Consider the following 12009-nt stretch of genomic DNA (forward strand, 5'->3'; position numbering starts at 1 on the left):
TGTGGGCTCTCAGGTAGTCAGTCCCTGCTTGCTTCTAGTGTTCCCTGCGTAGGGTGTCAGTCCTACAGCCCCATGGATTCAGGACAGACTTTCTGGTTTATTTTCCTTATAAAATTACATCTTATTTAATTTGTGTGTGCTTGTGAGTGAGTGCGTGCATGCATGCGTGCGTGTGTGCGTGTGTGGCGGTCAGAGGACAACTTGGGGGAATCAAACTCAGGTCATTAGGTTTGGTAGCAAGTTCCTTTACCCAGAGAACCATCTTGCCCATCCAGAACCTGCATTTTAAACAGGTCTTCGTCTTCAGAAACTGAATCTTGCTTGCTGTTAAAGCAAACCCAGACCTCAGCCTGCTGGAGTAAGTTCTGCCCCGAGTATACAGTGGTGTCTTCAGCTGCTTGTCAGGTGTCAGGCTTAGCCAGGTGACTTTTCTGGGCTGGGGACAGATGACCAGTGCCTCCCACTGAGTCTCAGTGCTTAGAATTTTGCTCAGTGTGGCGTAGACCTCACTCAGTGACCACCCCATGGTCATCACAGCCCATGCTGGGTATGGACCTGTTTCTGATTCTTCTGTATGTCTGTTTGCTCTCTTTCCTTCTGTACCTTCCCGACTCTGCATGTCCCTCTGTGTTCCCCTCTGGTCTGTCCCTGACACTCCTGTGCTGGCCTTTCCCCTTAGCCCAGAGTTATCTTAGTACTGTGGGCCTATAGGAGCTTTCTGCCCTGGGAATTGCTGATCCTGGAAACATGGCCCTAAGTATACAGATTGAACGAAAGAGGGATCACAGCTCCGCTGACCAGCCATACTGCTGATTCCCCTGGAGTTTTAGGGGGTGGGGGTTTTTGTCTCCCTTTCATGTATCTTTGAGCCTAGGATGGCCTACGGTCTGGACAAGACAGGATGACTCAGCGAAGGTCTTCTCTACGCCGCAGGTTCCTTTTAACCCCCTGGGGAGGGGGGCACCTTTAGAGTCCTGTGCTCCTCTGCCCAGCATTTGAAGCACCTGTCATGTCCGTCCAGGGTCACAACAGATGAAGAGGCAAATGCCCACCTGTGGGGTGTGTGTGACAGAAGCAAACCACGAACTGTGCCGGACGGACGATGAAGCCCCTTTCTGTCACAACAGTAAGATCAGGTTCTATGATAGTGGGGGGATGGGAGTCTCCTCTGCCCGAGGGGTGGGTGGGAGCAGGGACTTTGGCCTGAATTCAGAAACTAAAATGATAAGAAAAAGCGGGGCCTTGTCTGTGTCAAGAGTATATCAGGCAGATGGAACAGCATGTGCAAAGGCCCTGGGGCAGGAAGGAGCGTGGGGGCCAGCTCTGACTGGATCCTGCCAGAGAGAAAGATTTTGGAATAAGGCAGTCTTAATGGGGTCCCTCCAGTAAATCACCAGCTTTCCCTGAGCCAAGGTTCTCCCCCAGGTCAAGTGGGAAAGATGCACACCTATCCTGAGAAATGAATGGGGATTAAGTCCAGGGGTAGACTGGAATACCAAGGGGGGTGGGCTGGAGGCATGTGCCCAACAGTGACATTCCTGATACTCGGGGTCTTCAAGTGGCTTTGAGGCTGTGAATAATGCCCTGGTTTTTCTGTAGTGAGCCCCTGGTCTCAGGAGTTAACCGCCTGCAGTGCTGGGCACGGTGCCTGGCATGGAGGAGGACAGGAACGGAGGAAGAACATCCAGGTGGGTGGGAAGGTGTGGACACGGGAATGTTCAAGGCGTGTTTGGGAAGAGCGAGGAGACCAGCCCGGCTGGTGGGGAGGCTGGAAAGACTGGTTGAGGCCAGGAGGCCCTGACGGGGCCAGAGGAGGGCGGGCCTTAGTTGGGAAGTTCTATGTAGCCATTGTGTGCTCTGGAACCCTGGAAATGGTTCTTGGTTTTGGTTTGATTTTTCATAAATTGTGTAAGAATTTCCAGTTTGAAGGCTACTAACCCCCCTGCCCCCAGAGGTGGCCCTCAAAGTGACACCCAAGATGGATTCCTTTGTATCTGGTGTGTCTGCCTCACATTTCCCTGTGAGGTCCACTCACTGGTTGTCTCTCTTTTCTCTGCTGTATAGTATTCCACTAATCCAATAGACCACAGTGTGCTGACTTACCCTTCTCTATGTGAATGTTGTCTCTGGTTTTGATTCTAGACTGGCACTTCTAGAATACTCTAGCACACTCCTCTTGGTACTCTCCAGAAGGCTTTTTTGTCTTAGGCTAGTCCAAGGCAGACAGAGTTCAATGGCGGGGGATATGCATATTTTATCTCTGTAGTTTGTCCATATTTCCAGGGTGTCGGGACCCCATCTCTATCCTTTTAGACACAGTTCACCCTGAGGTCTCCATCTGCAGCATTCACACAGGTCAGAGTTGGGGTCATGACACGTCTTTGAAGTCTCTGCTGTAGCCATTGGGAGGCCCTGGGTTCTCCTACCCCTAGGTTCTCATCTTCCTTCAGGAAGCAGGCTAGTGCCTGGGCTTCCCATCCAGGTAGTCTCCTGCATGGTACAGGGTGTTTGGGGTTGGTGCTTGGATCTGGTGAGATAGGGTCCTGCAAGAGGCAAGATCCAGCAAGGAGACGCGGTCTGGTGAAGACCCCCCCAGAGAGGCAGGCTTTGGATTGAACTCCCAAAAGGGGGTTACAGACTGAGAAAAGAGAATGTTCTAATGCTGAACTCTTGGCAGGCGTCGGCTGTGGGGGGAGCCGGGGACACTCAGCTATAGTGCCTAGGAAGCCTTGTATCCCAGGTTATCAACCTGCCCCAGAATTCATGCGCTGTGTGGCTTGGATGCTCATGGCTCCCTCTCTGGGCTTGAGCTTCCTCTGTGTGGGAAGCTTAAGGAGGCTGGCTCCCTGTCTGCCGGCTGTCCTGGCCCCTTAGGCCTCCTTGGCCACCCCCTCCATACCCTCGAGGAAGCTGAGGCTGAGGCACAGGGCCAGGGCTTGCACCTTGACAACACACCCACGCAGGGCACAAAGGCCCATTGTTTGAGCCCACGTTGGCGGGGAAGCGGGTGGGAAGCAGCCAGCCGCCTTTCACCCAACCCGCTTGTGGTCGGTGGACTGAGGAGCAATTCACAAAACTCCGCCCCTGCCTGGGCACCTGGCCAGGCCGCCTCCCGGGCAGGCACCCTTGCCAAGCTGAGCCAGCCTCTACCCTGTTCCTGGCCTCAGTTTCCCCCAGCAGGGAGCAGGCTAGGAGAGCATCGAGGTAGGAGGGTGGAACTTGCTGTTGGCCTGGGGGCTGGAGTCCCAGCACAGACAAGCCACCCACTTGGTTCAGGAGGAGGCTTGAGGACAGGAACTTGGGGCCCAACAAACCTAATATGGGGTCCTGCTTGAATAGTTTGAGAGAGTCTGTTTACTGGTAAGTCTTAGTTTCTCCAACTGTAAAAGGAATTTAAGAGCTTATGACCATTGGGACCCATGGGACCACAGGGTGGTAGCTACCCATTTATCGATCCACCCACCTTCCCATCCATCCATCCATTCACCCACACACTCATCCATCCATCCATCCAACCATCCATCCATCCATCCATCCATCCATCCATCCATCCATCCATCCACTGTCACATGTTAGGCATGGACTCTGCCAGGACATCTGTAGAACTTCCAAGACCATATGTAAAGTGAAACATGAGGTCCCTAATCCAGAACCAAGGGTTGCAAGATGGCATCTGTATCAAGCCCAGTTCAGACCCGGCCCTCCAAAAGACTCTGTGCCATGGCTCCTGATCTTGCTGTCCGGAGGCTAGCTTAGGAACTAGACACAGAGATACACTAATGAACAAAGTCCCTCCAAGGGTGCAGATCTCTTAGCGGCAGAAGCTGGGGCCTCTGACCTGTCCCTTGAGCCACGGTCCATTGTGACCCCCAACTGTCTGGCACCCCTGTTCCAAGGGTGGCCCCAGTCAGGTGAACACCATGCATCTTTGCACCTATCTTGTCAGGAGATGCATAGGCTGGCTGTGTTTTGGTACTGAGGGGGAAACTGAGGCTCCAGTCCTCTGGATCATCAACAGTTGAGTGGCAGTGTCAGGATTCAAACTCAGGTCAATTCATACCAGAGTCCAAGCCTCCTCTGTGTGGGGACAGCCAGAGCCTTATGCCAGGGCTCTGCTGGGGTTCAAGTTTGGGGAGGGTGTGGGTATGCTGGTGGCCTGCCAGCTGCCACCTGGGCTTGATCCTTCCTACGGCCCTGAGTCACAGCTCTGTGTCCTGGGAAGCTGGCTCTGCCTTCGTCACCCATGGGATTTGTGTGGCTTCCTGTCACCAGGTCCACCTCCTCTACATTTCAGGGTCATGCAGGACCCTGAGTGGGCTTGTTAGACAGGACCCTGAACCTTTCTACTCTTGTGGCCTTTAGAGACATCTTTCTGTGTTGTCTCACTTGGGCTGAACCCATCCTTCTGAGATAATCCAGCAGAGATTAGCTGTCGTCGGGTAAAGTTGGGAGAGTCACTAGGGAGACGCCTCATGCATCTGGTGGAACCTGAATTCTAGAGTGTGGAACTTTTGGCATCCCAAACCTAGGCTTTATTGACTTCTTATTTATTCTGAAATGGTCTCATGTAGCCCAAGCTAGCCTAGAACTCTATGTAGCAGCCTGACTTTGAAGTCTTCGCTTTTCTACCTCTACCTCAAGAGAGCTCAGAGATTTTGACCATGCCTAGCTTCACAGTCTATTTTAAAGAGTTCCTGTGAGACAGAGCTACATATTCCACAAATATCAATTCCCAGACCCCAGCAGCTGGGAAACCCAGAGCCCCTGCATGCCCACACCAACACCCAGGACCTCCTCCTTGTCTGATTGCCTTGATTAAAAAAAAAACACACCCCTCCACGGATGGGGGCGGATGAGTGCCCCACAGAGCTACCTGCCCCGCTCTGCCCTGACTACCTCTCCCAATTCAAACAGCCAGCTGCACTCTTCAGCAGAGGGATGGGCCATCCTGAACCGGTACTTTGGGATGTGCAGGCTTTCCCTCCAGCAGCGACCTGAGAACATTCCCAGTGCTTGCCCTGTCCGCTGGGGTCACCGTGCTCTAGCTTTGGTTAAAATTAAAATGTCAGCTAGAGAGAGGCTACAGAGAAGGGAGTGGCCTGTGGTGCCAGGGAGAACAGAAGAAGGGCTTTCTAGCAGGAGGCACAGATCAGGACGGCTTCTCAGCCTGGGGGCAGGACCCTGGCCAGTGCCTGCTGCTCGGTTTTGGGTCTGGTCACAGTTGGGAGTCCATCCGAGGTCTAGAAGCAGGGTCTGTGGTCCAGCTCTCTGGCTGGCACTCAGACCCAGTTCATGGGGATCCTGGAGTGAATGGGTATGAGCAGCCCTGGCCCTGGAGAAACGGATCCCGGTGTGTCCCTGTGGGTCCTAGCTGGGACTTTCAAATTCTACTGACTGTGAATCCATAATTTCCTGGCAGTCAGGAAAAGAGAAGTTCAGAGAGGTGGAGTGACTTGTCCAAGGTCACACAGCAAGTGAGGGGCAGAGTTAGGATGCAAAAACAGACCTTGAGTTAGACTCATACGCACTCTACACTCCTATCCTCATTCTCTCTCTCTCTCTCTCTCTCTCTCTCTCACACACACACACACACACACACACACACACACACACACGCACACATCAGGAAAGGGACAGAGAGTCCTTGGCTCAGGAACTTGGACTCCTGGCTCAGGATACAGGGAATGAAAGGAACCCGTGGGCCATCATGGTTCTCCTCAATGCTTCAGACATAGCCAGGCTCCCTGCTTGCCCCTCTCTCTCTCTCTCTCTGTCTCTCTCTCTCTCTCTCTCTCTCTCTCTCTCTCTCGACGATAATAGAAGGTTCAGGTGTCAGGCTTCCCAGCACCTTAGGGAGACTGGTTGAGCAGGTCTGGGGGAGGGAATGCTCTGAGAGAAGATATTATTATCAATCACTCTGCACCCAGACCTTGAGCTGGGCTGGCTTTGGCATCGGGGCTGGGGGTGCTCTTCCTAAGGACCTGGCTCAGGGCAGATGAGCCTGGGACCAGCTGCAGCCTCCCTAAGGCCTGCGTGGGCCGGGGGTGGTGGTGGTGGTGGTGGTGACGGGGTACAAGTCTTCCCTAGCTGAGCTGAGACACACCCAGCCTCCCACCTGCCCTGCTCCCGGGAAGGAGGGACCCGCCAATGACAGGAGGAAGCAATAGAGCCTCTGTCCTCACGCTCTGTCACACCCACATAGGACCCAGAAGAGTCTGGCACTGCTGTTTGCAGTTGGGGAAATTGAGGCACAGAGGGTCAGGCTGAGGTTTGAACCCACAGGTCTGAAGGTAACCGGATACTCCTCCTGGCCTGTGTCCTGGCCTCCTACCTGATGTTTTTATTGCTAGTGGCTCCTGAGACCTCCAGCTGGGAAAGCGGGCTTCTTCCATGTTGTCTGCATCCCTCCTGCCTTGCCCAGACCCTCAGCTGCTCAGGAGCCTCAAATCTATTATCCTCATCTGTGGAATGAGAGTAGAGAGTCCCTTCCTCCAGGGCCCGAGGTAGTAAGGGGACCTTGCCGTGGCTGCTCCACCTCCCTCCTAGAACTTTCTGAGCCTAATTTTTCTCCAGCATCTCCTCTTTGCTTCTGTTTCGAGGTTTGACTGACAGCTCCAGCTAGGCATTGCTGTACTAAGCCTGAGGGCCTCTGTGGTACCCTGGCTGGGCCGCGGGGGGCATCCATGGAAAAGCAGCTTAATAGAGACCAGGAAGGGTGGGGCTCAGTTTTGGACAGAAAGTGGAGTTCTGAGGGCCCAAAAGCCCACCTGGAGCTGGCTGCCCCCATCCCATGATAGTGAGGCCAGGCCCCTCCGGGCACCCTCCTCCCTACCTGCTCTGGTGATGGGCTGATAAGACCCCACCTGGGAGGAGGCGGTGGCTGTAATTACAGGCCTCTATGCGGCTCAGGCAGGCGGGTCATGAGGTGGGAGTGACTCATGAGATTACTCTATGGGCAGGGCGGGGGCGGGGGCGGCAGGTCCTCCCCTCACCCTCTGGCCAGAGATGGGCCTGGGCACCCCAGGAACGGCCAGCTTTGGTGTCACTCCGGAGCGTGTGCCAGGTCTGTGCTGTTTGACACCTGCCCGGCTTGGCGTTGATGTGAATGTGGGACCAGCTGGGTTTTCCCCTTTCTCAGTCCCAGCCGTCAGCTTCTGGGAAGGAGAGCTCTGAGGTCTGGGTCTGTAGATGGCAATGTCTGGACCTGCAGAGCCACAGATCCTAGGCCTTGAAAGTTTGCTGAGCCAGGGCCCTACTGCCAGGAACCCCAGATTATGAGACCTACAACCCAAAAGGCAGAACCTTCCGAACCAAATGCTCAGGTGTTTCCAGACCCTAGATCAAGGGTTCTAGGACACACAGGTCTGTAGAGCTATACATCCAGTCTCATGGAGTCTCTAGCTATTGTTCCAGGGTGTGGGAGATGGCTCAGTGGGTAAAATGCTTGCCAGGCAGGCCCAAGGACCTAAATTTGAATCCCTAGAACCCATGTCAAAGCCATGTGTGGTGAGAATACCTACAGTTCCTGTGTTCCTACAGGAGAACCCTGGAAGCTGGTGGGCAGCTAGCCTGGGCTAAGCAGCTAGCCTGGGCTAAGCAGCTGGGAATAACAAGGTGGAAGAAAGGACCTATATTGAGGTTGTTCACATGTATGCATGCATGCATGCACACAGGCATGTGCACACACCCATATACACACACATGTACACACATACATATACATGTGGACACACATACATGTACACATAGACACACAGATAGATATTCGCGCACACATATACACATACTTATATACATGCATGCACATGCTCTCTCTCTCTCTCTCTCACACACACACACACACACACACACACATGTGCATACACACACTCCGTTAGAATTCTACCTCTGCTCAGTCGGGTTTAGAAATGTCATCACGGCAGCTGGCCCTGCTCCCAGGTGGATCAGAAAATAGAAGACAGGAAACTTAAAGTCTCATGCCCACCTCCAGCTCCTCAGGAGCCAGGCAGGCAGGCTGCGCGCTTTCGCTGGGACAGAGGGGTGAGGTGTGCTTTCTGTTGACTGTCTGTGGGTGGAGAATTTATCAGGGTATGCTGTTGGGAACAGGCAAAAACCAAAACCTAGTGGGGACATCACTTAGTGGAGATATCACTGTGATGTGGGCATCTTGTGCAAGCACCGCTCCACCTCGCTGTGACTGCCATGGCTCCGCAGAGTGGCCGAGTCGCATTTGCTGGTAGTTTTTCTTTTACAGGCCATTGTGAGTGGCTCTTAGGCCATTCTCTGCACATTCCGGAGAGCACCTTGCTGGCTCCTTGAAGCAAGCCTAGGGGGTGGGTGCTGCTATGCTGTGCTTTTCCCAAAAAGGAAACTGAGGCACAGGGAGATGGAACCTCTGTAGGGTGCCAGGTGCCATGCTGGGTTCTGGGGCCGCAGGAGGAAACAGGACAGACATTGTTCTGGCTGCCTGAGGCCTTGGCAGGGAGACAAATAACTAGCAAGGCTTGTCACAGGGCGGCGGGTGACAGAAGGTAGTCGCTGGGTGAGAGGCAGACGAGAGCTCTAAGGTGAGCGATGAGGGGGTCTTGCTGAGGGCTCACAAAGATTAGACATGCCTGCCACTCGCCTGGGCTGTGTCCTTTGCCCACGTGACTGTTCCTGTGTCTGATGCCAGGTTCCCACTCACGATGAGGACCTGGCCGGTCAGGTTCTCCTCTGCAGATGGGTGGTGGACTGGGGTCCTCCCTAGTCCTCTGGGACACCATCTTGCTTCTGTCGGCTCTTTCTTCTCACCTCCCAGAGTACGCCTCGCCTCTCGTATGGAAGGTATTCATTTGACAGGCGTGAGGCACTGGGTTGTATTCTCACCAACCAATCCCTTGAGTGGGAGGCACAATTATCTCCCTGAAGAGAGATGGAGGCCCAGAGAGGTTAAGAGGCTTGCCTGGGGACACACAGCCTGCTGGTGTGCAAGGAGCTACCTTGCTCAGGACTGACCGGTTTAGCTGCCCTGCTCACTTGGGGGACTGTGGAGCTGGGGCCCTGGAGGAACCTCACACCTGCTCCTGATTATTGCCCTTGGCTAGGTTGGTGATGTCCTGCTTGCCGCCTGGGATGCTGGGAAGAGGAAGGGCCTGGGCTCCTGCCTTCAGCGGACACCTGTGTCTTGGGCCCCTAGGCCCCTGTACAGATGGGAAACCTGACTCAGCTGAGTTAGCCTGATACGCAGGTGTGGAGACGGCCCAGGAACACCACATGCTCAGAAACAGGCTCAGAGGCAGCAGCACACAGCTCTGTGAGTCTTGGAGGACACTGCCTGGTTGTGCCAGCTTCAGGGGCATCATGCCCACGAGAGCCTACCAGCACTCCCAAACCCTGGAGAGTGCCACCTGTGTGCCTTCTTGGATCAGACCCACCTGCACCATCTGTCTTGTGTACATATATATTGCACTACCTGGACCTCAGTGATTGGACCTGGGAAATGGGATGAAGTGGTGGGTCCAAGGTTGTTTTTCTGTGGGTTTCCCAGCCACCTTGAGGACTAAAGAGGGGGTTCAGCCTGCTGGAGTACCTGGTGCTCACATGGAATGAGGACCCCTCTCTGACTCTGCTTCTGGCCCTAGCTGGCACGAGCATGGCACCAGGCCATGCTACTCTGAGGCAGCTCCCATGCCAGCCTCAAGGGCCCCTCCAGGTGACATGGCAGGGATGTGCCTGGGGCAGGAGTGCCCACGTGCACCATGACAGTGGGGTCTGGGCTTTGCTCCTGCTCACATCTTCCCTTGGGTAGAAGGAGTCAACCAGAGTCCCTGGGCATTTAGGACCAGTTCAGGGTAGCCTTGGTGTTTTTGATGTAAAAAGGAGAGGAGAGGTCAGGCAAGATGGACCAGTATTGAGGGATGGACCTATAGCCAGGGACTGCATAGAAAAAACACTCGGTGCCCTCCAGGTCTTCTGTAGAGGCTGTGGCTCTAGGCCATACATCGGCTCCTTCACTGACTGCCCATGGGTCAGACTGAGATTATGTCACAGAAAACACACAGGAGACCCCTTCGTCCATGCTCCTGGCAGTGTGGGAGAGATTCCAGGACAGGAGGAAGCAGCCCAGTTTGACTCTGCACAGGCTGCAGGGAGACACATGTTGTAGGGGTTCATGGTTCTGATGTTCTCCACGGAGAAGCTAGGCAGCCTGTTGGATTTGATGGAAGACTGTGCACGGTGAAGGGACAAGCGGAAACAAAGGTCCTGGGGCAGGAAAGAGCTGGAGGTCCAAGGAGCAGTGGGTAGATGCTGTACCAGGACAGCAAAACGAAGGGGGCTGGAGGGAGAGAGTGGCTCTTGTCTTCATCTGAATTTCACTTCAAGGATCATTAACTGTTAGGCACAAAGACCAAAGTTGGGGATGGCCACAGTGTGCACAAAGTGTCCCTTGGATAGGGAATTTTGATCATTGTTCATGGCAGACTCAGCTGTCCTCTAGGAGTAGGGGGTGATAGTGTTAGGCTTATCTGGGGGGAGGGGGGCTGCTGGAGAGGGGCCGGCTGGGGGAGGGGCCACCATTAGCTGCCACTGTCACAGTCATCTGCTTCAGCCATGACTTTGAAGAGGGGAAGTGAGCCACCAAAGGTGATCACTAGACTCGAGGAAGAGTGGGGCTTGAACCCAGGGCCTCTGACTCTTGACCCAGACTTTCTGAGAATCCAGCGTCTCACCGTGTACTTCCCCTTAGCTCCTTCCTCCCACACAGTGTCTGCCGTCCTCATGGCCAATGGGGGAACGTGTGGGAACAGGCCTCGGGTCTGCTGCTTGCTGGGCAACAATACTGCTGGCCCAGGGAGACCTAGGTGGGACTGGAGACAGAAACTGAACAGATAGAACCTCGCTCCTTACACTCGTTCGCCCATCACCAGCCTTCTTTTACTGGCTGCCTCTGGGCCGAGCCTCCCTTTCTGTTGGCTTCTTACCTTAGTGTGCGACATGAGCCAATGTCCACAGCTGGCTCACATGTCCCTAGTTTGTAAGTAATGATCCTTTTCCTGGTCCAGCTTCCCACCTACATTTAATAGCCTCATTTCTTTAGGCTACCTGTGTAAAACATTTTCTCAGACTTGACTTGTTTTCAATGATCTTGATGTTATATATGTATGCATATGTATATATATATATATATATGTATATATATAAATTTTTTATTTGTATAGGTGTATCATATATGTGCCTGGCTGCCTGAGGCATAAGAGGGTATTGGATTCCCTGGGACTGAAGTTACAGATGATCACGAACCACCACATGGGTGCTGGGAATCTAAGCTGGGGCCCCTGGAACAGCAGCCAGTGCTTTTAACCACTGAGCCATCTCTCCAGCCCTGACCCTGATGGTTTGGAGAGTCTGGCCAGCTCTTCTGTGGAGCCTTTGAGGTCCTTCAGGAGTTTGTGTGTGTTTCCACAGGGCATTTTGACCACAGTGTCAGGGGCAGTCAGTGGGGGCGATCAACACTCAACAGTCAGCCATCAACACGGACTTCGCATCTGGCTCCTGAGTCTCCATTGTGCAGTCCCTGGTTCTCTAGGTTGCCAGTAGAGTCTCAGGGAGTCGCTAGCACACCCAGGGCCTTAGCTGTAACTGTAAATGATTTGAAATTCTGCCTGAGGGGCTTATCTATGTTTGTCTATCTTTCTGTCTACCTGTCCCTCCGTCTGTCTATCCATCCATCCATTCAATCTCGTATTTATGTTAATTTTTAACGTGGACTCAGAAATTATTTGCCACAATCCAACACTACTTTCCCCTCTCTTTGTGGTGTCAAGCATGGAACCTGTGGTGCTGGTGTGAAGCCTCTGGCCCCCTCTGCCCCCACCCAGTGCCACCTGACTTACTCTGTGACTCATAGCACTCTCTCTTAGGGCCTTGGTAGGCTCTGCCTAATGCTGGCTTCTGGGCTTCTCAGCAGATCCCTTGGAACCTGTCCTTCCTTTCTCTGAGTTCCTTGGAGTCCCCTGAAACAGCTCT

General features: G+C 53.8%; 1 long non-coding RNA gene across 1 annotated transcript; it reads left to right on the forward strand.

Annotated features, from left to right (window-relative positions):
- The first annotated feature begins 872 nt into the window (after nt 1–872).
- On the forward strand, nt 873–10309 carry Gm38464. Its single transcript, XR_375268.2, has 3 exons — nt 873–1126; nt 1600–1688; nt 9087–10309. It is a non-coding gene; the product is annotated as a predicted gene, 38464 (long non-coding RNA).
- Nucleotides 10310–12009: the final 1700 nt, after the last annotated feature.

This window comes from Mus musculus, chromosome 2 (assembly GCF_000001635.26).
Source record: "Mus musculus strain C57BL/6J chromosome 2, GRCm38.p6 C57BL/6J".
Taxonomy (NCBI): Eukaryota; Metazoa; Chordata; class Mammalia; order Rodentia; family Muridae; genus Mus; species Mus musculus.